The sequence below is a fragment of the Humulus lupulus genome, chromosome 3 (genome assembly GCF_963169125.1).
Source record: "Humulus lupulus chromosome 3, drHumLupu1.1, whole genome shotgun sequence".
Classification (NCBI taxonomy): Eukaryota; Viridiplantae; Streptophyta; class Magnoliopsida; order Rosales; family Cannabaceae; genus Humulus; species Humulus lupulus.
In genome coordinates this window covers 126,659,680-126,684,727 of record NC_084795.1, presented here as the reverse complement: position 1 = coordinate 126,684,727, position 25,048 = coordinate 126,659,680, and the positions used below count along the sequence as shown (strand labels likewise).

Sequence of the window (25,048 nt, the reverse complement as noted above, 5' to 3'; positions counted from 1 at the left end):
ATGCCACGTCACCATATCCAAATTTAGGTTAAACACTTGCCCCCCAAGTTTATCCTGGTGCAACCAGCACTGGATAAACTTGCATACTTCGACTAGGTTGGCGCTTCTTCAAATTATGACACATTTAAATTCGTAGTTTCACTTTTATAGGTAACGATCACACCTCCTTGGTTATGTAATTGGTGACTTTTGGAATCCCTATGCAACCTGACACATCTTCCCAATACAACAATGATTGTAATTTTTGGAAAAAGGAAGGACTCCCACGTGTCTGGCGTCATATCAACCAGAAACTCTTGACAAAAAGTTTTTCCCATGACCTCAGCTGCTCACATGCGAGCCATGGCCTATAAATAGTCTTGCCTTTTCCCTCTTAATTTTTATGCTTTCAAAATTTTCTCAATCTCTTTCTCTAAAATCCTTCCAAAACCTTAGCTTTGTTCTTCACTGTCCAAACCCCAAATTCAATTTTTACTCAAGATCCTTCTCTCAATCTTCCATACAATAAGTTTCTTCATATTGAGATCACATTTGCTTTACTTTTGTAGCTTCTTGCTTTGATTTAACTACTTTCTTGATGATTTTGAACTTTTAGACTTTTTGTGTTCTTGATGTTCTTGAGTAAGCTGTGAAAATTCTCACTTTTCTTTGCAAAAATCAATGCTTTTCTAGGAAAATGTATGTTTGGGAAGTAGGAAAATGACTCCTTAGGCTTTGGGTTATACTTGGTCTTGTGTATTTGATAAGAAAATTAAGGAAATCGAAGAGAATTTGACTGTTAATTTGTGGAGAAAAAAAATTGTGGGAATTGTCCCCCCAAAAGATAAGTGAAAAGTTTTTTGATAAAATTTCTAACTGCCTTTTGGATTTACTTTAGCTTCTACTCGAATGTAGAATCATTTTATTTGAGTAGCACACACTTCTTAGGCAAACGTAAGCTAGTCGAATGACTCACTTCCCCTTTACTTGTCACCAGATGTATGCACGCGGTCACTGGGGAAGTGGTTATTCCATAGAGCCATATTTACTACAAACGCTGGTCGACAAAGTGGAATAGACTCAACAAGACATTGATCTCAATCACGATATTCTAGAACCTTTTGATCAATCTGGTGAGCACTCTCATTATGATTTTCAATTTGTTCCTGATCAAGAATACCGTCGCACGATTGAGGAATTACACCAAGGAATAAAGAAATTCCTTCCAAATGATTGGACTTATATTATCCACCCTGACTCTGTTGACTCACTCCCAGTCGGAGTTCCAACTAGAGGGAGGTCAATGAGCATGTCTTCATTTGTTGAAGAGATCGTAGCTGTTACATTTTTTTTTCCCTAGATATGGCCAGAATTAAACAAACAATGAGGCAATGATCAACAGCTGACGCACATGTCGCAAGGCACGCGACCAATGGGCAACAACAACATCAGTAGCCCCAATAACAACAACGCCAACAACAATGACAATAAAAAAATAGAAAGAGCAAGAGCAGGTGACTAACACCATACGACTCTACACTAAACAGGTACCTCGCAAGAGAAGAAACATAACTTGGCATATTGTCCCTACCAGCACCCTCTCGAGTAGTCTCCTTGAGGAGTACCTTGAAAAAGTATGGAATTAGGGGAATAAACATGGTCACCGTGGGCTGACCAGTGCGCAAAATCTCTTGGTGGCACCTTTAGCACCTGGTTGCGCTTCCACATCCTAGTCGACACCAGTCTCCCCCTCTAGGACTATTTCAAAGGCATTTCTAAGTATTTTGGCTTTGCTCCATTTCAAATAACACCCAATGGATATCTAATGATCTCAAAATTATATATCCTTTACCATTCTCTAAAGTGGAAACCTCATCCTACCCACGAGGTCCACTGCCTTTTTGACCTTAAGTCGAACCCAGGCCATTAGGGCACTGGGTCCTTTTATTTTTGCCATAGGGACACGACCAGGGTGTTCCTCACTAAGCCCACATTTAGGAGCAATGTGGGCGCATATTTTAGAGAGTACTTCCTCACAACTGACCTAGCCGCAGAGAATCTTCCCTTCCAAGAAGAGGGTAACAAGCCGTTCACTTGGGTTTTTACTTTTTCATCATCCCCTCTTTACTGGTACCTAGTTTATTTTTATCATTTTTTTAAGGCCCCATGGGAAAGACCCCTTCCTACTTCAGGGATGCTCGGATGAGTAGCGAACCTAAATGCTTTCTCTTCAGAGAAAAAGAATTGTAGGCTGCTCGTAACGAGCAACATCCTTAGACAAGTTGGTCTGCTAGAGGCCCACCAGAAAAATGATGACGAAACCACTGATGGTGAGGCTAGTGGAAGAACTGCCAAGCAGGAAGTTGACGAGGAGAGGTGGAAATCTGAACAACCCTAAGCGACCCCTGTCCCATAGAGGAGGAGGGAAACATGGATAAATATAAGGGAGCATACTCCTCGCCCAAGGGATCCAACACCATCCACGGATAAAGGAAAGGACATACAAGTGCTGGAGGAGGATGATGATCTCCTCAATATTTCCTTCTCTTCCTCAGACGACGACGAGGAGCTCCAACATAATAAAATGTTTTAACTCTTTTGTTTTAGTTTGTAGATGTAGGCTATGTGAATTTGTTTTTCAAGAATTTTATATTTCCAAGTGTACTGCTCACTTTTTACCTTTTATTTCCTCTAACACATTGTTTTTTTTTTGCAGCCATGTCTGATTCTGATATATTTAATCTCTATGCCTCTCCCCCCACCTTGACCATGGGAGGATCGAAAAAGAAAGGCAGCCTCGGGAGCTGGCTCGAGCCAAAAGCCAGCTGCTAAACGGCCTAGGAGAAATCCTTCTGCTCTAACTTCTCCGGTGATGCCCAGCCAAACTCCTCCCGAACTGACTCCCTCTATTGGTCAGGGCTCCCCTACTAGTTAGCCTCCACCAGCCTCCTCGCTACTAGCATTGAGTGAGCAATAGAGAGGTTAAAGTCTGCGTCAGATGCTATCTGCTCCTAGACCCAGTTGCTTGGTTAGTGTCATCTGAGCATTGAAGCCTTTGCGAATCTCGAGCATGAAAATGTTGATATGGGCCTTGGTCGTGCAATGTCCGAGATCCTGTTAGTGAGCGTCTATTCCAATCTTCTAAAATTATACTTCTCTTTTATACATGTCTCTGGCTCGATTATGACTTTTATGTTTTTTCAGGGTATGATGACACTGTCCAATACTCGAACTCAAGCCCAAAAAGTTGCAGAGTCACTGAAGAAACCATGGGAATCCATGGAAATCTTTAAGGAGTCCAACACTCTCAACTACCAGCATTGCCAAGAGCTTGAAAAGGATCTTAATGATAAGATCATAGAGAATGAGAACAAGAGCAAGGTGATCAAGGCCCTTGAACTGAAGGAGGCTAAGCAGATGCAACAAATTAAGGAGCTCGAGCAGGCTAAGGCAAGCCTCGAGGAGTGCTTTCAGCAGCTCGAGGTGAAGCAAAAGAGAATAGAGGACGAGCTAACCCATGAGAAGGAGCAACGTTCCTCGGACCTGACCATGTTTAGGAGTGCGACCTTCAATTGTTTTTCATGTTCTGGAAAAAACAAGAAGGAGGACAACTTCAACTATCTTTCCGCCAACCTCCTAGATAAGGAAATCGCCAAGTACGTGGCTCGAGAGGAGGAGGAGTCTGATGCTGCTGCTTCCCTAGAAAGCCTTGGTTCACAGATCTCTCTAAAACCTGAGGGCGACCAAGGACTCGAGCAGGATGAGGGCGAGGTGGTCGATCAATGAGGCGAGGAGTGTCCTCTTTTGTTGTTTTTTTCTTTTAATACCAGAAACCTGGGCCTTAAGGTTCGTGGTGCAAATACATATGGCTGACCGAGTATCCTTAAATCTCGATTTCATATTTGTAATATTTATTTCCTTGCATTAAATACTTATATGTTGCTCATTCATTTTGTCTAGATATAGCAATTTTCATGCTATATAAGTTTTCAAACTTTCATGCTCGTATTAAACAAACAATGTTTTAGTTTCCATGTTCTTTATGAACAAAGCACAACATTTTATAAATTTAGAAAAAATTTCTAAATACTACTCAGTTGTGTTCTTTACCTCTTTTGCTTATGTGCAATTGTGTATAACTTATATACCCTCCAAGTGACCAAGGAGGTAAGTCCTTGGTCACTTGCCAAATGAACAGTCCTGTTTGAGTTAACACTGTTGCTCCAGTTTATATCATAGACTAGTATAGTTGTGTTTTAGGGAAAAATCACACATGTTAAGCAATACTTGTTAAAATAACAAAAGTTGGCAATGTCGAGTGTGTCTAGCACACTTCCTTGTAAATATCTCTAATAAAATGGACAAAACTGTGTCTATTTAATTAAAAAATTCTACGAGAAGTGAATGTTTTGAATGAAAACATTAGGAATTAAGCTTTTTTAAATAACTGGTCCTTTTGAAGGGCAAAAATGTGCCTGACGACCAGGTAACAAAAAATAGTCTAGAAAGTAATTGGTCATTACAAAAAATGAGAGATATGTGCCTTGCAACCAAAAATAACTAAATAACATTAATAATGAAAAAACTATGTGCCTTACAAAAAGTAAATAAATATAGAAGTACACTGATCATATAGAATGGGAAAAACGTGCCTTGCGACCAGTGGTTATTGATGGTATTTTCTTAGATGTTCGCCATTCCAGTATCCAACGACCAATTCATCACTTAATCGAGTAAGTTTGTATGTTCATGGATGTAAAACATCTACGATCTAGTACAATCCTTCCTAATTAGGCCCTGAAACTCCTGCTGCAGGATCCTCAGTGTTTTGGAGCACTTGTCGCAATACTAGATCTCTTGTGGAAAACATTCAATCCTTTACTCGGGAGTTAAAATATCGAGCAACCTTTTGTTGGTAAGCAGCCACTCGCAACTGTGATTGCTCTCGTTGTTCGTCGATTAGGTCAAATGTTTCAGCTAATAATTGGTGATTTTGTGCTTGGTCATACGTACTTCTTCGATGTGACAGGGGGGGTTAATTCAACTGGTATCATAGATTCATATCCATAAGGTAAGGAAAATGGATTATGGCCAGTTGATATATGAGCAGTAGTATCATACGACCATAGTACTTCTGGCAAAATATCCCACCAATTGCCTTTAGCTTGCTTGAGTTTCTTCTTCATCATATCCTTTTTGTGATACCATGTCATGCATAAAAGTATGTAAATAAGTCATTGTCAAACTAAGTACTGTTATCTGAAACTATCTTTTTTTGTAGTCCATATCCGCAGATGATAGTTTTTACCACGAAGTCAAGAACTTTCCTCAAAGTATTAGTTGCTAGCGGTTCCACTTCAATCCATTTAGTAAAGTAGTCTACTGCAACTATTGCAAACTTAACTCCTCCCTTTCCCGTAGGTAGTTGTCCGATCAGATCTATTCCCCATGCAACAAAGGGACAGGGGCTTTTCATTTGTTTGAGCTCATTAGGAGCTGCTCAAGGTATCTTAGAGAATCTCTGAAACTTATCACATTTTTGTACTTACTCCATTGCATCTTCATTCACAGTTGTCCATAAATACCCTTACCTCAATGTCTTTTTGGCTAAACTTTTCCCCTTATGTGATTTCCATAAAAACCTTCATCCACTTCAATTATTAGTAGCTTGGCTTTTGTTTTGGTGACACATCAGAGTAAAGGTATTGAGCACCCCCGTGTATACATTACTCCATCAAGGATTACATATCTAGCAGCTTTTATATTTTTCTGGCCTCGTTTCTGTCTTGAAGCAAAGTCACGTGCTCAAAATAAGCAGCAATTGGAGTCATCCAGGAAGGGGTATTGTTGAGCAGCAACACCGTCTCTGTTTCATTAATACTTGGTTGGGCAAGATGCTCAACTGGTATTATGTTTAGAGTGTCTACATCCTTGGAACTTGATAGTTTGGCCAAAACATCATCATTGGAATTTTGGTTTTGTGGTACTTGTTGTATAGTAAATTTATTGAACTGTGCTAGAAGATCATTAGCTTTTCTTAGGTAGGAAGCCATTTTTATACTCCGAACTTGGAATTCGCCTAAAATCTGGTTCACGACCAATTGTGAATCACTATAGATTTCTATTGATAGAGCTATAACGTCTCTAACAAGCCGTAATTTGGCAAGCAGGGCTTCATACTTTGCTTCATTTTTGGAGGTGTTGAATCCACACCTTAGGGCACAATGAATGCGATGCCCTTCATGTGTGATTAAAATTATTCCAGCTCTAGAGTTGTGTTCATTTAAGGATCCATCTACATAAAACTTCCATGTTGGCCAGTTTTTTTCATTTTCTTTTGGCACTACCTATTGCTCGATTTCCTCTAATACTCCTATGCATTCAGAAATGAAGTCTGCCAGCGCTTATCCTTTGATAGTAGCTTGTGGCTAGTAGAATATTTTGTGCCCTAGTTCTACTGCCCATTTAAGAAGTCGACCTGATGCCTCAGGATTTTGTAACACCTGCCTGAGGGGCTAGTCAGTTAAAACTGTGATTGGGTGAGCTTGAAAGTATGGCCTCAATTTCCTTACTCCAAGTTGTAGACAATTCGCCAATTTTTCGATCAAGGGGTATCTTGTTTCTACCCCTATCAACCTTTTGCTGATGTAATATACTGGATGCAGATCTTTCTCTGCTTCTCTGACAAGTGTTGCACTAACAACATGTTTAGTAACTGCTAGAAATAGATAGAGAGTCTCCCCATCAATTGGCTTGGACAAAATTGGTGGCTATGCCAAGTGCTCTTTAAGTGTCTAGAAAGCCTTTTCACATTCTTCTGTCCATTCGAACTTGCTATTTCCTCTTAACAGGTTGAAGAATAGAGCACATTTATGTGTTGATTTTGAGACGAATTTGCTGAGAGCTTTGCACATCCTTTATTTTGGTTGTGGACTGCATGTCAATCAAGGCATTAATTTTTTTTATTAGCTTTTATTCCTCTCGAAGATGATGAAACCAAGAAACTTGCCTGAGCCTGCCATAAACGAGCACTTTAAGGGGTTAAGCTTCATATTGTAATGCTTTAAAATAGTGAAGCATTCTGCTAGTTCTCGAATGTGCCCCCAGCCTTTTTCGATTTGACCAGCATATCATCAACATAGACGTCCATGTTATTACTTATCTGGTTCTTGAACATCATGTTTACCAGCTGCTGATACGTCACGCCAGCATTTTTTAGTCTAAAAGGAATTACATTGTAACAATACAAGCCTACGTCGTTTCTAAAGTTGGTATGCTCCTTTTCGGGAGGATGCATGCTAATTTGATTGTACCCCGAGTAGGCATCCATAAACGTAAGAACTTCATGCCCTATAGTAGTATCGACTAGCTAGTTAATTCTTGGTAAAGGGAAGGAGTCCTTGGGGCATGCTTTGTTTAGATTTGTGAAATCAACGTATGTCCTTCGTTTTCCATTGGGATTTGGCACTAGAGCAAGGTTTGAAACCTACTTAGGGTAGAAGGCTTCTCTTATAAATTAGTTCTCCTTTAGCCTTTCAACTTCTCCTGTTAAGGCCTTTGACCTTCCTTGTCGAGCAACCTCCTTTTCTGCTGTATGGGCTTAAAATTTTCCTTATCAATGTTTAAGGCATGGCTGATCATGGTAGGGCTGATGCCCACCATGTCTTTGTGCAACTAGGCTAACACGCCTTGATTCTTTCTCAAAAACTTATAAGTTCAAACTTGACTTCCGCTGCTAAGTTTATTCTAATTTTTACTGTCTTAGTTGGTTTTTTCTTTGGTCAAGTGGAACTTCCTTTTAGTCTTCCATTGGTCCAAGTACAGTATCATAATCCCCAAAGCAAGGATCAATGTCCCCTTCCTCACTTTGGGCAACACCCTAGTTGGAGTTGCTCTGCTCATTCAAGGGAGCTGTCTTTTGTTCTTATGCTATGCTCATCTCTATCACCGCTGTTGGCTTGCTTTCTGCTGGTCCAGCAAAAATCATGCTGGTTGTTGCCAAGCCCTTTTTAGGAGTTGTGATGGAAGAATTTTAACATTCCCGAGCTTCCCTTTGATTTCCCTTGACACATCTAATTCAAGAATTAGTTGGAAATTTCACCGTGAGGTGGAATATGGATGTGATAGCTCTCAAGTCGATAAGTATTGGCCTTCAAAGCAAGACATTGAAAGATGAAGGAAGGTTGACCACAATGAATGTGGCCATAACTGTACTATTTGTTGGTGCAATTCCTACAGTTACTGCTAGTATAATTGTCCTTGCTGGAGTCATTCCTTCTCCAGTAAAACCATATAACGTTTGTGTACATGGCTCTAGATCTTGAACAAATAACTTCATCCTTTCAAGAGTGCTCTTGAAAAGGATATTAACTGAAGAAGCATGATCTACCATGCTTCGCACAACGTTCATACTGGCAATTTGGGCCTCTTTTACCAATGGATCATTGTGCAGAAACTTGCATGTGTGGCATCGTCCTTGTTGAATGTTACGGGCTTGCATTCATACAGATGTGTTTTGGGAGTACGCTCCTTGACAACAAATACTTCTTCCCTTGGTTCATGACACAGTGTACAGGCATATCACTCTAAGGCCTTTCTACTCTCACCATCCAGGTGTGTCCCTTCGCAGCTATCAGGGCTGGTTGTAGTGGTTGGGTTGGTGCGTCGGGAGTTCCTGCAGTAGCCTGATTTTGTTCAATTTTTTCCTTGAGTTGATTACACTTGTTGGTGTCATGTCCATAATCATTATGGAAGCGACAAAACTTGTTAGTGTCTCTCTTACTTATATCTTTCCTAATAGGATTTGGCTTCCTATAGGGCACTTCAACCTATGTAGCTTGAAAGACCTCTGCCCGTGACCTCGAGAGTGTAGAATAGGTTGTAAAATGAGGTATGTATTCCCGTGGATTTTCATTGGTGTTTTTCATTTATCATCATTATTATTGCCACTATTAGAATTATTATTTTGTTTGCCACCATTTTGATTATTCTTGTTACCATTACCACTGGTTGTCTAGTTCTGGTTAGCTGCTCTAGTATTTTTGGTTGGTACAGTACTGGTTCCACCTTGGTTGGCTTGGTAAGATTTTCATATTGCTTTTTCCATTTTTATAAACTCGTCTACTTGATATACTAATTCTCTGGTTGAGTAGATGGTTTTTCTTCTAAGATCGATCCATAGAGGACCTTCGATCCCAGCCATGATGGCCATTATTTTTCATCATCGCTAAATGTCTTGGATATAGCGGCTTCCTACATGAAGTGTTGCACATAATCCTTGAGGGGCTCGTTAGGTCCTTGCTTAATGTCAACAAGGCCATTGAGCTCGGCTGGTAGAGTTGGAGTAGCAAAGAAGTGTTAGTAGAAGAGTCTCACAAATGCGTCCCAAGAATTAATGGTTCCAGGTTCTAGTTTAAAGAACCATTCCAGTGCAGAGTTAGCAACAGTAGCAGGAAAGATCCTGCAACGATTATTATCTCTTACTTCTTGAAGATCTGTTTGTATTTATAAGTTGGTCACGTGTGACATTGGATCTTCCTTTCCAGTGTACATCTTCCAAGTTGGCATGTTGAACTTGAGAGGGATGGTAAGTGCATTGATTCGATTAGAGAAAGGAGAGCATGTCTTTCTCTCTAAGTAGATATTAGTTAATTTTGGGACAGTCAAATCCCGAACCATCAAGTTGTGCTGCCCTCAACTTGATTAGGGTTTAAAGATTTTGATCATAGGAATAGTTATTTTTATTAAAATGTTTTAGTCTGTACATGAGATCCAAAAAATAAGTGTTTACAAGGCACTTACAACTCTAAAAAATAATCACAACGTAAGCTGGCCTAAGCGGAAAAATATTGTTTGGCTCTAGTTCCTGTTGATCCCTCTGAGTTCATGCTGGTCACGACGCTCCAAGAACAGCATCGCGATGCGACCCAGCGAACTCCGAATCCCTAAAACTTTTCCTGCATTTTCCCCAAGCTAAAATCACCAGAATTCAACTTAAACATGTACTACGCAAGAATTGAGTCTAGAACTCTTAAAGACACAACATGGGCACCATTTACATCCCCAAAACCAATCAAAATATTACCATAACTCAACAACCAAAGTTAGAACTAAACTCAGCCAAAACCTAAACTTAATAAGAGAATTCACAGAAGAAAAATAGGTTGCAAATCTTACCTCAGAAATAATTCGATCCCTGAGCTAAATCCCCAATCAACTTCAGCCTTAATTCTTCAATTTTTCCTAAGCAAATTCCTCAAGAACTTCAATCTTTCCCAAGGATCAAGAGAGAGAGAGAGAGAGAGAGAGAGAGAGAGAGAGAGAGAGAGAGAGAGATAGAAATGAATGAGAGTGAGGGAGAGAGTAAACTGAAAGTGTGTATTTTGTGTTTCTGGTTACTTTTTGAAGGCTTCCTAAGTTATCCCTTGGCACCAAAAGGACCAAAGTGCCCATAGATCAAAAACTTGCTCTTTAATGCCCCCAAGGGCAATACAGTCATTTGCGACATTTCCTGCTAATCCTGAAATGGAACTATATATTCCCAATTAATCTCGACATACCCAAATAATCATTTAATAATTAACCATCACCTGATAAATCCTGACTATGCACTAGGTTTCCCAAAATACCCCTAGGCTCACCTCGAGTCGGGTATTTAACCCCGTTGTGACTTTTCCGCTAATCCACTCAATAGGATTACCTCAAGCCAAATATTACAAATATATCCACATAATAATGTGGTATCAATCACATAACACATATAATTACATTTATACACTTAACAGGCCAATATTACAAATATGCCCTTATTAACAAGAACGAACCCACATGCATATTTAATACTCATAAACATGTATATATATATATATTCATATTATCATATAATTCACATGTGCCACATAATCACACATATGCTCAATTAATTCCACATATATATCCAATTATGCCCTCCCGGTACACTAATCAAGGCACTAAGCCTTATTATCAAATTTGAGATGTTACAAATATCCCTTTCTACTAAAAATTTCGACCTCAAAAGTTTACTTGAATAACTCGGGATGCTGATCTCGCATAACTGACTCTAGCTCCCAAGTCGCTTCCTTGACCTTGCTATTCCTTCATAAGACTTTAACTAGAGGAATCTATTCCTCCATAATCCTCATATCCAAATACATGGGTCGTATCTGAAACATACTTCCGAAGGTCGTATCTGACAAATACATGGGTCATATCTGACCAATCGATAGACTACCTGGTCGATCATCTCTAGGATCTCAAAATTTCCTACAAACCTAGGGCTCAACTTGCCCTTCTTTCAAAACCTCTTTACTCTCAGCAATGGTGAAACTTGCACAAATACGTGGTCCCCTACCTGGAACTCCACGTCCCTATCCTTAGGGTCAGCGTAGCTTGTTTGTCTACTCTATGAGGTGAGCATTCGAGCTCGAATCTTCTCAATAGCCTCATTAGTCCGTTGAACCATCTTTGGACCCAAATACTTCCTTTCTCCCATCTCATCCCAATGAATGGGTGACCTACACTTCCTTCCATACAACATTTCATATGGAGCTACTCCAATCGTTGATTGATAGTTGTTATTGTATGAAAATTCAATCAATGGAAGATACTAACTCCAAGAACCATCAAAGTCTAGCACAAATGCTCTAAGCATGTCTTCCAATATATGAATTGTCCTCTCAAACTGCCCGTCTGTTTGAGGATAAAAGGCTATACTAAACTTCAACTGAGTCCCCATAGCTATAACGACCGGAATTTGCTAATAGGGCTTAGGGCCTTGATTAGTGTGCCTGGAGGGAAATAAATGAATTATTATGTTAATATATGAATTAATGTGGATATGTGATAATGAAGCATGTTTAGTTGAGTTAAATGTGATAAATATCTATATATATGTGATATGTCTATGCAGCACGATCCGAGACAGTCCTCGGGAACGGTTATCCAGAAAGTCACAACAGGGTTGAGAATCTGACTCGGGGCGAGTCGAGGGGTACTTTGGGTATTGGATATATTATGGGGTTATCGGGTTGTGGAAATAATATTTGGAGATATATTTGAGGATAGAATGTCTAGGAGAGAATATTTGGGAAATTTACCATTTTGCCCTCGGGGACGTTTTGGTACCCCGAGCCTTGAGGTAACCATATAGATTAAGTTAAATAAAACAAAAGAAAAGAATCATTCAGAAACTTGTAAGAACTGACCCAAGTTTTCCTCTTCTCTCTCTATTTCTCTCCAAGGCATATCAAAGGGAAATTCTGGTGGAATTAGTCAAGGATTGAGGATTTTGAGATGTTAGAATTAAGGAGCTAAAGCTGGGCACTTGAGGAAGAAGTTCTGAGGTTCAATCCAGCAAAGGTAAGCTCTAACTATGGGAATTATACTTGAATTTCAGTTGTGTTTTTAGGTTATGCATGTGGGTAGAACTTGATTTGTTCTTGGGAGTTTTAGTTGGGTTTTGGAGCAGATTTTGATGGGTTTTGATGTTGAAACTGGGCTAGAATATTGGGGTTGATTATCTGGACCTGTTAGCTTGATTATAGGATGATTTGGTTTGAAGAAAATGTAGGAGAAAGGTGAATAATTCTGGGTTTGGAGGAGAGGGCCGCGACCCTAGGATGGGCATGCCGCGGCCCGTGTGCATGCGCGGCCATGGGAGGCGAGAAGCTTCATGCGTGTCGCGGCCCGTGTGGGTGTCAGTGGGGTGCTAGCCTCTGTTTCGAGGCTAGCCGCAGCGCTTATGGGTAGGGCCGCGGCTCATAGTGCCAGTTTGTGAGGGTGTTTAGGCTTGGGAACTCAATGGTTAAGGCTCGGGATGGATTTTATCACCCGGATTGATAGAATTCAAGGTCCCAGAGGTTAGAGATATGGCTCAAAGTTATTTAATGGATTAGAACTTAATGGATGGATATTGTTAATGTGTTGTGCCTAAGGTTTCGGCGAGGTTCAAGTTAGAGGACTATGCTCGGGACATCGGTGCTCGGAGAGCTCGTGACTCAAGTAAGAAAACCCTTGTTCCCATAGAGCTTGTATGCAGGGATGAGCCCAATGTGTTTGAATTGCAGGGCGTAGCCCCTTTGATTGTATTTGCTAGTATTTTGTATTTGTTTATTATGCTATGAGTGCAATTATGTGAATGATCGGCAAGAGCTGGGAACGGTGTAGGCCGAGGTCGGCAGGGGCCGGGAACGGAAAAGGGCCGGGAACGACGTTAGGCACGTTGAGTGCAAGGCCGAGTACGGCAAGGGGGCCGGGAGCAGCGTTGAGCACGTGGAGTGCGAGTTGCCAGGGCGAGTCCCTAAAGGATACTTGGGATATCCTCACGGTGTGGACCGCGAACCCAGGGCCTGGTAAGCGCCTGGGATGGCTAGGCCATATGTGTTTAGCCTATTGATGGCCATTTTATATACTTGGTGTATGTTTTGCATATGTTATCTGTTATGGGTTTTCTTGCTGGGCTTCGGCTCACAGATGCTCTGTGGTGCAGGTAAGGGCAAGGAGAAAGCCAACCAACCATGAGTGTAGCAGGCATGAGGTGGCGTGTACATGTTTGGCCAGCCTGGCTGCCACAGCCAGTGGATTTTGGGAGATGTTTGTAAATAATCCTAGATTTTGTCGTTTAGTCGCCTTGGTTCAATTTATATGTTGTAAATGTTTCTAAACTGTATTTTTGGGATCCTAGGTATTAAACTTTTATGATTTTCAATGGAATGGAATTATTTCTAAAGTTGTTCCTCTGTTTATGGCTTAATTACACTATTTGATCTAAAACCTCGATTAGCGAGTTGAATGCACGTTTTTAAACTCACTTAGTAACGACTCTAAGGAAGTAGGGCGTCACAACTTGGTATCAGAGCGATCCAAGATTATTGGTTCTGGAGATTGACCGAATATGTACACTCGCTGTCAGTGACAAGCTCGACTCAGGGTTGGTTGGTAAGATTGACTAATATGTTTGAGCATGTGTTTGAATGCCTTGTTTGCCTGCGTATTTTATATAGAGCATGATGAATGAGTTAACATATGCATGATGCTAGGGCATGGCCCGTTGTGTGTTATATGCAATATGAGTTATTGCTTGCGAATGGCTAATGTGTTTGGGAGGTGGTTTTTGGATGTTGTTATCATGCCTGATGAGCGGCGTCGTTGGTTGTAGGCATATTTGTTGAGATGCCTCGGCAATCAGCTAGACTTCGCGGCAGTAGGGCCGAGGATGACAACCAGAGTCATGACCCTCCACTTGCCCCACAGAATTGGCAAGAGATGTTTGCTGAGATGGAAGCAAGACTGCAACGAACAGAGGAAGAGTTGTGACAGTTGAGGCAGCAGGCCCCACCTCAGGTTACTAGGCTGCCAGTGCAGCAGGTTGCAGCGCTAGTGCCAGTGAAGTCTGCTGTGGAGAATAAGTGGGAACCTTTGTATGAAAGTTTCAGGAAGCAGCATCCTCCCACCTTCGAGGGTGGATCAGACCAACTACGGGCAAAGCAGTGGATGAATATGACTTCCTTAATTATGGATTTTATGAGAGTTCAGGGGAATGAGAGGGTAGCCTGTGCCAGCTACATGTTTAGAGAGGGTAGCCTGTGCCAGCTACATGTTTAGAGAGGATGCCCGCATCTGGTGGGACGTGGTGGTTCAGAGAAGGGATGTATCAGTTATGACTTGGGAAGAGTTCAGAAACTTATTTAATGAGAAGTATTACAGCGTGGCAGTTCGAGCTGCGAAGGTTGATGAGTTTATCAACCTGACTCAGAACCGATCGACAGTGACAGAGTATGCTATATAGTTTGACAGATTGGCAAAGTTTGCGCCAGAGTTAGTGCTGACTGATGCGGCAAGAAGGGACAAGTTTGTGCGGGGGTTGAATGTTATGATTGCCCGCGATGTGAATATTACCTTGGATCCAGAGACTACTACTTATGGCCAGGTTGTGGACAAGGCTCTTATTGCTGAGAGGGCCGAAGATCAGATCTGGAAGGAAAGCGCTATTAGGCGCGATGCCAGGAGGACAGTGCCTCCTTTCGTTGGGTCCAGTCGTGGTGGTGGCTTTAGTGAGCAGAAGAGGAAGGCCCCAGATTCCTTTGTTCCTCCCAGTTCAGATAGGAGGGCACGGGGTGCTTCCATTGGCCGTCAGGGTGGCAGTGACAACTGGAGAAGTTTTCCAATGTGTCCGCGGTGCAGGCGACGACACCAGGGTGAGTGCAGGATTAGGGCCTGCTTTGTTTGTGGGAGTGCCAGTCATCTGAAGAGGGATTGCCCTCAAGTTAAGAAGGAGGAGCAGAAGTAGAGTGACAGTCTTGCTCCTGCCAGGGTATTCACTTTGACTCAGACTGAGGCGGAGGCTAGCCCCTCAGTTGTGACAGGTAAGATCTCTAGTGCTGGTTCTTTGTATATTGCATTATTTGATTCAGGGGCTACTCATTCATTTGTATCTGCTAGAGTGATAGATCAACTTTGTAGACCTAGTGGTGTGTATGCTAGGGGATTTCAGACTTTGTTGCCAACAGGAGAACTGGTAGTCTCTAGGAAATGGGTTAGAGCATTGCCAGTAGAGGTAGATGGTAGGGAACTGTCTGTTGATTTGATGGAGTTAGAGATGGATGACTTTGATATGATTCTAAGAATGGATTGGTTATCAAAGTATGGGGCAACAATTGACTGTAAGCGCAGAATGGTGACTTTTGAACCAGAAGGGGAGGTACCCTTTGTGTTTGTGGGGACAATTAGTGGACCGTGAGTTCCAATGATTTCAGCATTGAGAGCTAGAGACCTGATGCAGGAAGGTTGCATAGGATTCCTAGCGAGCGTTGTGGATACCTCTAGGGTGGTGTCGGTTGGACTGGGTGAGACTAGATTGGTGTGTGAGTTTCTGGATTTGTTTCCAGCAGATTTTCCAGGGTTGCCGCCGCAGCGGGAGATTGACTTTGTTATAGAGTTGGTACCAGGAGCGGAGCCAGTATCTAGGACACCTTATAGAATGGCTCCAGCGAAGTTAAAGGAGTTGAAGATTCAGTTGCAGGAGTTACTTGATTTGGGGTTCATCAGACCGAGTTTCTCACCATGGGGTGCTCCAGTGTTGTTCGTTAAGAAGAAGGATGGATCCCTTAGGATGTGTATTTATTATAGGGAGCTAAACAAGTTAACCATTAAGAACAAGTATCCACTACCTAGGATCAACGATTTATTTGACCAGTTACAGGGAAGAACAGTGTTTTCCAAGATAGATCTCTGATCAGGTTATCATCAGTTAAGGATTAAAGAGGAGGACATACCAAAGACTGCTTTCTGAATGAGGTACGGACATTATGAATTCCTGGTTATGTCCTTTGGATTAACCAATGCCCCAGCAGCCTTCATGGACATGATGAATAGGGTTTTCCAGGAATATCTGGATAAGTTTGTAATTGTGTTCATCGATGACATCTTGGTGTACTCTCAGTTAGAGGCAGAGCATGAGCATCATCTGCGGTTGGTTCTACAGCGGTTGAGGGAGCATAAGTTATACGCTAAGTTCAGTAAGTGTGAGTTCTGATTGCCACAAGTTACATTTCTGGGCCATATTGTCAGTAAGGAAGGGATTCTGGTTGACCCAAGTAAGGTTGAGGCGATCAGAGATTGGCCTAGACTGAGCAATGTTCCTGAAGTGAGAAGCTTTCTGGGTTTAGCAGGGTATTATCGACGGTTTGTAGAGGGGTTCTCCAGAATAGCTACGCCATTGACAGAACTGACAAAGAAGAAGACAAGGTATGTCTGGACAGACAGATGTGAGAACAGTTTTAAGGAGTTGAAGCGACGATTGATCATTGTGCCAGTGTTAAGCTTTCCGACAGAGAATGAAAAGTTTGTGGTTTACTGTGATGCATCCAGGCAGGGTTTGGGGTGCGTGTTGATGCAAGCTGGTAAGGTGATAGCCTATGCATCGAGACAATTAAAGGAATATGAGTAGAGATATCCTACGCATGATCTGGAGTTGGCAGCGGTGGTGTTCGCACTTAAGATTTGGAGACATTATCTTTATGGTGAGAAGTGCGAGATATACACCGACCATAAGAGCCTAAAGTATTTCTTTACTCAGAAGGAACTGAATATGCGCCAGAGGCAGTGGCTGGAGTTGGTTAAGGATTATGATTGCGATATCCTATACCATCCTGGGAAGGCTAATGTAGTGGTTGATGCATTGAGTCGGAAAGGCCCAGGACAGTTGTTTAGTTCGAGGCAGATATCTGATAAGTTAGCTGAGGAGATGACCAGAGTAGGTATAGAGTTGGTGGTTGGTCAGTTGGCCAACATCACTCTTCAGTCTACACTCCTTGAGAGGATCAAGGAAGCGCAGGGGAAAGATTCTGAGTTGAGAGGTCATAGGGAGAGTGCCTTAGTCAGAGCGACTAAGGACTTTTCCATTTCAGAGACGGGGTTACTGAAGTACAAGGGCCGGATTTGCGTTTCGATGGATTCTGATATCCGGCGAGAGATCTTAGATGAATCGCATACCACTCCCTATTCTTTGCACCCAGGTACGATGAAGATGTACCAGGACTTGAGAGCTCTGTATTGGTGGTCGGGCATGAAGAGGGATGTGGTGGATTATGTGGCCAAGTGCTTAACTTGCCAGCAGGTTAAGGCTGAGCATCAGAGGCCAGCAGGGTTGCTGCAGCCTCTACGGATCCTAGAAGGGAAGTTGGAAGATATTACTATGGAATTTATGGTTGGGTTACCGAGAATTGTGGGACAGCATGACTCGGTATGGGTGATTGTGGATAGGTATACTAAGTCCGCCCACTTTTTGCCTGTTAGGACAACTTATACCGTGGAGCAGTATGCTGAGTTGTACATGAAGGAGATTGTTCGACTTCATGGGGCTCCGAGGTCGATAGTATCCAATAGAGACCCCACCTTCACCTCCAAGTTTTGGGAGAGTCTGGAGAAGGCTATGGGCACGCAGTTACGGTTTAGTACTGCTTATCACCCTCAGACGGATGGACAGTCTGAGAGGACGATTCAGATATTGGAGGATATGCTGCGAGCCTGTGTGCTAGATTTTGGGGGATCGTGGAGTAAGTATCTCCCTTTGATCGAGTTCTCGTACAATAACAGTTATCAGGTGACCATCAGAGTGGCTCCGTACGAGATGCTTTATGGAAGGAAGTATAGATCACCTATTCATTGGGATGAGACAGGTGAGAGGAGATATCTGGGTCCAGAGATGGTTCAAAGAACCAATGAGGAGATTGAGAAGATTAGAGCGTGTATGCTCGCCTCCCAAAGTCGACAGAAAAGTTATCCAGACTTGAAATGCAGAAGCGTGGAATTTCAGGTTGGTGATCATGTGTTCCTAAGGGTTTCACCCATGAGAGGTGTGAAACGGTTTGGTGTTCGGGGCAAGCTGAGCCCTAAGTTCGTTGGCCCTTTCGAGATTCTGGAACGAGTTGGTGAGGTAGCTTACAGATTAGCGATGCCTCCGGCTTTATCAGGGGTTCATGATGTTTTCCATGTATCCATGCTCCAGAAGTATATGTCAGATTCGATGCATGTTCTAAGTTTTGAGAATCTAGAGCTTGACCAGGATTTGTCTTATGAGGAGAAGCCGATTCAGGCTCTTGACCGGAAGGATAAAGTCTTGCGGAGCAAGACCATCGCCTTAGTGAAAGTGCTGTGGAGAAACAGCAAGGTTGAGGAGGCGACATGGGAACTTGAGTCAGAGATGAGGGAATGGTATCCTGAGTTGTTCAGGTAATTTCGGGGACGAAATTTCTTTAAGGAGGAGATAGTTGTAACAACCCGAATTTGCTAATAGGGCTTAGGGCCTTGATTAGTGTGCCTGGAGGGCAATAAATGAATTATTATGTTAATGTATGAATTAATGTGGATATAAGATAATGAAGCATGTTTAGTTGAGTTAAATTTGATAAATGTTATATATATGTGATATGTCTGTGCAGCACGATCCGAGACAGTCCTGAGGAGCGGTTAGCCAGAAAGTCACAACAGGGTTGAGAATCTGACTCGGGGCGAGTCGAGGGGTACTTTGGATATTGGATATATTATGGGGTTATCGGGTTGTGGAAATAAATATTTGGAGATATATTTGAGGATAGAATGTCTAGGAGGGAATATTTGGGAAATTTACCATTTTGCCCTCGGGGACGTTTTGGTACCCCGAGTCTTGAGGTAACCATATAGATTAAGTTAAATAAAACGAAAGGAAAGAATCATTTAGAAACTTGTAGGAACCAACCCAAGTTTTCCTCTTCTCTCTCTATTTTTCTCTAAGGCATATCAAAGGCAAATTCTGGTGGAATTAGTCAAGGATTGAGGATTTTGAGCTGTTAGAATTAAGGAGCTAAAGCTGGGCACTTGAGGAAGCAGTTATGAGGTTCAATCCAGCAAAGGTAAGCTTTAGAAAACTCTCATAACACGTCATTCTCTTCAAATTTCATTGAGATTTTCTAAACCACACATGATGGCTCAACAAGATGAAGTCCAACCAAGAACACTATAAGATTATCTACATCTTACTTGAACGACCACACCTTCATACATAATGTATCCCACGAATATGCCAAATTTCTTTTTCAAACCCAGCATAATTAACCTTTTACCAACCTTTTATGGGTTTGAAAATGAGAGTCTATATGTGCACATTCGGGAATTCGAAGAGGTGGTGGTCACATTCAACAACCAAGATGATGTAATAAACACTGTGAGATTGAAGCTCTTTCCATTCTCTTTCAAAGCCAAGGCTAAAAGCTGGTTGTATTCCTTAAGGACTAGATCTATTAGAACTTGGGACAATGACATTGTTTGCCAAATATTTCCCACCCCATAAGACTAGTAGCCTTAAAATAAAAATCTTTACCTTCAACCAGAAAGACCATGAGACTTTCTATCAAGTCTAGGAAAGGTTTAAAGATTTGTTAAATCAATGCCCACATCATGAATACGAACACTGGCACCTAATATGCTATTTCTATGACAGACTAACTACCAGAGAAAGATAGGTCATACAAATGATGTGCAATGGTGAATTCCTTCAAAAATATCCAGAGGAGGCTTTTGAATATCTAAATGATCTCCCTAAAAAATCCCACACAAGGACTAGACCAAGTGCTATGGATAAACCATGATAAGCTGGAGTCTACCAACTAAGGGAAGAAGATCGCCTTAAAGCTCAAATTCAGTGTCTAATTAAACAAGTTGAGGCTCTCACAACCAAAGAAGGTAGAGGAATCCACATTCTCGCAAAAGTTGAAACGCGAGATCCATGCTTCATTTGGTTCGGGATGGAACATCAATAGAAAGAGTGTCCTACTCTTAGTGAGCTAAGAGGAACAATGAAATGGCTTAGGGGATTATAAGAAGCCTTATAACACTTTCCCAAATACTTACAATCCCTGTTGGCACAACCATCCAAATTTCAGCTGAAAAGATATAGCCAAACACAAGCATCTAGGAGCCAATGGAGAGCTGATCTATAACAGCAAAAACTAACAAAAGCATACTTGCTCCACAAAATAACATGTAAATGTTAGTCGAGGCACAACTTGAAACAAATCGTATGATCTTATCCTCCACCCAAGAGTCCAAATCCTCAAACCAAGGGTGTAAATCTTTCTTTATGCAATGGTGGAGGAAATGAAGGAAATGAAGGGCCAAATGAGAAAGTTAAACAATCCCTTTGCAATTCAAGAGCGCGGTTAACTTCTCGCTCAACCTTTAATCCATCATAAAGGGTAAAACATGGTGCAAACCTCAAACTCTGCAGACACAAATATCAAAGAGGTTAATGCCATATTCAATATTCTTGCAATTAGGTCTAGGAGAACTCAAGCCCACATCTGTGGTGCTACAATCAGTTGATCAGTCAGTTAAGAAACTTTGGGGAATCGTAGTACAATTCCAAAAATCTCAATTGCCTCTTTCAAATTTCTGAAAGTTCTAAGTCTGATGAGACATAAATCAACCCTGAAATCATCAAACACTCACATGCTAGAAGAAAAAGGTATTGGAGCCCACTTTGTGAGGAACTTCCTCATGACAGAGAAAAATGAAAACTTCCACTAAAAAAGCTCCTCAACCAAAGTTGGCTCAACTTCCTGAGGGATTAAAACATGTCTTCCTGGGAGTCGATAACACTTTTCCAGTCATAATATCATCCAAGAACAATGCAAAACAAGAGAAACAATTAATCAATGTGTTGCAAGAACAATGAGATGCATTAGGTTGGACAATAGCTGACATCAAAGGTATTAGTCCTTTGATTTCCTCCTATCACATTCAATTGGAAGGCAGGGCTATACCACATCGTGACCCTCAAAGAGGATTAATCCCAATGATGAAGGAACTAGTTAAGACTAAAGTCTTGAAACTTATTGATTCTGGGATGATTTATCACGTTACTGACAGTATATGGGTTTGCCCAACTCAAGTTGTTCCCAAGAAATCGAGAGTAACAGTGGTTAAAAATGATAAGGGAGCACTTGTGCCTACCAATTTCACAACTGGGTGGTGCATGTGCATTGATTATAGAAAATTAAATGTAGCCATTCTTCGACCAAATATTGGAACGTGTGGTAGACCATCCTTTCTATAGTTTTCTCGATGATTGCACATGGTATTACTAAATTGAGATTGCCTTAGAAGATCAAGATAAGACCACATTCACTTGTGCTTTTGGTACTTATGCTTTCTGGCATATGCCATTTGGCTTGTACAATGCTCCAGCCACTTTCCAGCGTTGCATGATTAGCATATTTAGCAATATAATCGAGAAATGCATGGAAGTATTCGCGGACGATTTGATGGTCTACAGAGACTCATTTGAATCAAGCATTCTCAATTTAGAATTTTCGCTTAAACGATGTAAAGAGAAAGGCTTAGTACTTTACTAGGAGAAATGTCATTTCATGGTGCCATTTGGCATAGTCTTGGGACAAGTTATTTATAACGAGGAATTGAGGTCGATCAATCAAAGATTGAACTCATATCAAAGCTACCCACCCCCAAAACTATTAAAGACATTTGATTCTTCCTTGGGCATGCATGATTCTATAGGAGGTTCATACAAATTTTTTCAAAAATTGCCAACCCTTTGTCCAACCTCCTAACAAAAGGCATCGTGTTCAATTGGACACCTGAGTGTGAGGAGTCTTTCCAATCACTCGTTGCAATACTCACTTTCACCTCTATCATTCAACCACCTGATCGGAACTTACCATTCGAAATCATGTGTGATGCGATGCTAGAAATTACGCTATAGGGGTTGTCCTAGGTCAAAGAAGGGAAGGCAAGCCCTTTGTCATCTACTACGCAAGTAGAACTCTTAACAGTGCTTATATGACCTATTCTACTACTAAAAAAGAGTTATTTGATGTAGTATTTGCACTGGACATGTTTTATTTCTACCTAATTGGTTCACCTATCACGCTCTTTATCGAACATTCTGCCCATAAGACCTCCATTCCAAAAAGGAAGCTAAGGAATGCTTAATTAGGTAGATCCTTCTGTTACATGAATTTGATATGACCATAAATGTCAAGAAAGCAGTAAAAACTTTGGTAGAGGACAACTTATCTTGTATTGAGATTTTTGATTTCGCTAATGGCCCAATCATTCGAGATAACTTCCCTAATGAACATCTCTTCGCAGTCACTAAGTTACCATGATACACACCGTTGACGTGGTTTTTCGCCAACAATGGATTAAGAAATCCGATAACAGAGATACTAGTGCTATTTTCTAAACCGTAATTAAGTAAATGAACAATTTCTCACTCACACTTTTACATGGTTCAGTGGTTAAAATCCACCTAGTCTACGAGGAAATATTATTAATCTCTTACAATTTTTGCAAAGTTTCTGTATCTTAAAAAGCAGTCCATTATCCTTGATATTTATAATGGGTATTCCCTAAAAGGTTTGGGTAACCGTGTGCGTAAATATGGTAAATAATCAATCATGATATTTTCCCATTAACACAAGGATATGATTGCATATGGAATTTACTTCCGTTATCTCAAGCCATAAATGTGTAATACAGCTTGGGAATTAATGAGCATATAAGGAACCTCTGAGTCTTTTGGGATCCTTCACTGTGCGTCACGATCAAATTTCCACTAGCTCGACATTTCCCTTGATCTGGAGATTGAAGAGCGAACAAACTTTGATACAGACCAAGTTCAGAGTATCCAGAAGGCGACCTAGAGATTATCTGGTTGTCATACTGCCAAGTCTAACTCGAGTTGCTCACATCAAAGTTAGCTAGATGTTCTACTTGCATGCTTTCTCCATGTGTTTATCTGCCAGCTGTACCCCCGGGTTGAATGATTGAATCCATGCTTATTTTGGGGTACAACATGTTCATATCGCCAATTACTTAGTGATTGGAAAAATTCTTTCTGCTTGGAATCCACAAGATAGACGTAAATTTTTGGTCGAGGTTTGTAACTTTTATTGGAATGATCCATATCTTTTCAAATACTGCCCTGACCGAATCTGGAGACGTTGCATTCTAGAAGATGAAATTTTCAGTGTCTTGAACTTTTTCCATAATAAAGCATGTCGTGGTCATTTTTCTATGAAAAATACTGCTGCAAAAATCTTAGAGTGTGGTCTTTATTGGCCCACTTTGTTCAAAGACACCAACAATTTTTGTCGGTCCTGTGAAAGGTGTCAAAAATTAGGTGCTCTATCCTGGCGACACATGATGCCATTAAACCCAATTCTCATACTTGAAATATTCAATTTTTAGGGGACGTTACAAATATTCTTAAGATAGATATCAAAAAAATACCCAAGTTAAAAAAACACTCAAAACGAACAACCAAGCACAAAGTTATGCTTGTTCAAAGTTTTGAAAAATTACAAGACTTTTCTCTACAGTTTTTTTTTTTTAAGAAAATCACGGAGAAAAGTTTCCCAAACCTATATATCAGCCCCTTCTTCCTCATAAGGTTCATAGACCTATTTCTTTTCAAGAAAAACTTCTCCAGCGGCGGAGGTACTTCTTTCAACCTTAATCTTAGTGTTTTTTCATCATTTTTAGCTAAATCTTAGTTAAAAACTGAAGTAGATGCTTGATATTTGTCCATTTTCAGGCTTTTTGTAGTAAAAATGGTTAGGATTTGGTCGGAAAATGGTCTATTTTCCCTACATTTTTTGCCATACATTGTGTTCTTGAGCTTCAAAATAGGTAATGATCTTTATATCTTTGCTTTCATAGTTTTTGTTTTGTTTTTCTTCATTATTTTTAGAGTTTATTTTGTGTGAAATAGCAAAATAAAAATCAAATTTTGAGAGGTTTTTCATAAATCATTGATTTTGTTGCTGGAAAAAGTTTATTTTTCAATATTTTTTGGTGACCAAACCTAAAAAAAGGTTTTCTTTATTTGCAGCTGGATAGAATATAAAAAAAATACCCAAGTTAAAAAAAACACGCAAAACAGACCACTGAGCACAAAGTTCTGCCTGTTCAAAGTTTTGAAAAATTACAAGACTTTTCTATGTAGTTTTTTTTATGAAAACTGCAGAGAAAAGTCTTTCATTCTCTGTAGTTTTTTAAGAAAACCACGGAGAAAAGTCTTTCTTTATCTACGGTTTTTTAAGCCTTATTTCTCTGCGGTTTTTTTGTGGAGTTTTCTCTGCGCTTGATTGCACTGCAGTACCCATTGCTCCTCAAAAGTGCAATCTATTAGGGAAAAATACCGCGAGAAAGCCCAATTTCGTAGTAGTGCCCCCCCAGAAGACATTTATATCTCATGATATGGCGCTAATAATCCATGTCCTTGATCCTAGCCACGATTTATAAGCTTCACAAATAGAAGTTATTGGACAGAGAGCCAGGGCGGGGGCAGGCATGAAAGCCACCTGAGGAATCACTTAAGCTTTGCACAAAGCCTTCGCGCCACCCACATTCTAAATTGCATGATCATTTGAGCTTGCAAAGATGACATCCAACTCACCACAATGAATCGAGTTACACTCAGGCCAGGGGAGACCCGTCTATTGTTTGTGACAATGGGAATGTCTCGCCTAATCGAGCTCAAGCTTGGAGG

The 25,048-nt window shown here is 40.9% G+C and overlaps 1 non-coding gene across 1 annotated transcript; it reads right to left on the bottom strand.

Annotated features, from left to right (window-relative positions):
* Window positions 1–19,832: 19,832 nt before the first annotated feature.
* LOC133827864 (small nucleolar RNA R71) lies at window positions 19,833–19,939 on the bottom strand. Its single transcript, XR_009890513.1, has one exon. It is a non-coding gene; the product is annotated as a small nucleolar RNA R71 (small nucleolar RNA).
* Between the last annotated feature and the right edge of the window lie 5,109 nt (window positions 19,940–25,048).